The 1,313-nt window shown below is 37.4% G+C and overlaps 1 long non-coding RNA gene across 1 annotated transcript in view; it reads left to right on the top strand.

Annotated features, from left to right (window-relative positions):
• Positions 1-445: 445 nt before the first annotated feature.
• The window catches only part of LOC117245003, a 16,942-nt gene continuing 16,074 nt past the window's right edge, over positions 446-1,313 (top strand). The window contains exon 1 of the long non-coding RNA XR_004499080.1: positions 446-590. This is a non-coding gene — a long non-coding RNA (uncharacterized LOC117245003). The remainder of the gene's footprint in view (positions 591-1,313) is intronic.

The following is a 1,313-nucleotide window of genomic DNA, read 5'->3' as shown; positions in this document are numbered from 1 at the left end:
GTTTCTCTAGGTAAGAGCCAACCTCACTCTGCCAAGCTTTTCTTTGTTATTTCCTACAAAAAATACTGGCAGAACTAGTTGACAGCTTTGGATAAATAGAAGAATTTGATGTCATGTTGTATGTGAAAATAATGTTTTAAAGACTTAGCTGGACAGTTGAAAATCACAAATAGCAGGCAATGTCTTTTAAAAGAACCAGAGGTATCATGGTGTTGACATGATAAGTATTGGTAGCTGCTGTGGGGACAGCTGGGCACAATGTTAAATAACAGAAGTCAATTCCCAACTACATTGACTTCAGGTGAATTGGTCAGAAAACACCACACAGAAACTGAGTTAGGAATTATTACAAAAGAAATAGAAAATTGGAAATAATGACTGTGTAGAGCTCTGGTTTATTCTGCTTCTTCAGTGCTGTGAGTAATGCTCATTCCCATTTCAGAGTGAATATGTGAAGAGTGAGAAAGGTGATCAGGCTTCTGGAGCAGCTTCCATATGATGAAGGAAATTTGACAATCTTCAGCCTGGAGTAGAATCAACTGACGGAGAATTTGATAGAGATCTACAGGACTGGAAATGACATGAAAAAGGTAAGTGTAAGATGACTGTATCTTCTTCACATGTAGGAGATGAGCATCAAGTGAAACTAATAGGGTGGTTCAAAAACAAAGATCTGGTGTTTTCATACTCACGTCTTAAGTAATGGAGCTCCATTTCAGAGGTCATTAGGAGTGCTTAAAGTTGACATGGATTCAAAACTGAAACAAACAAGTTCATTCAATGCTATTAAATAAAACCATGTCAACTCTTAAGAGAATCCCTGAGCCATAAATGAGTGGAAGTTGGGGAAGGATAAATAAGTTTGGTAGCATTTAATGTATTTTTTTTCCTTTTTTTTTTTCTTTTGTTTTTGTTTTTTCTCTGAGTTCACTGTCTATGATATATATCTATACTATGATATATAAAATTAGGCGTGTGCTGGTTCAATACCTCTCAGAGCATATCTGTTTAACTTGTTAGTTCAGGTTCAGGGTCATAGGAAATAAATGATTTTTTAGGAAAGGCAACAAAAGAAACCACAGCTTTGCCTTTCCTTTTCCTTGTGAGCAGTACTTTGCCTTCAGAGTCAATCCTGAGTGCACAGACATGGTGTTAATGGATGGCTTTACTGAAGCTGTCAGCATTCAGTCAGGCAGGACATGACACTGGGATTTTAACCATTTGTGGTCATTAAAGTTACCGTGTACTTATATAGGATAATGGAAATTAGCCCTGGTGTCCTGGTCCGATTCCTGCTTATGTGTCTCCTGCAG

The sequence above is a fragment of the Parus major genome, chromosome 11, assembly GCF_001522545.3.
Source record: "Parus major isolate Abel chromosome 11, Parus_major1.1, whole genome shotgun sequence".
Taxonomy (NCBI): Eukaryota; Metazoa; Chordata; class Aves; order Passeriformes; family Paridae; genus Parus; species Parus major.
Note: the sequence above shows the minus strand (reverse complement) of the source record. Positions and strands in the feature narration are given on the sequence as shown.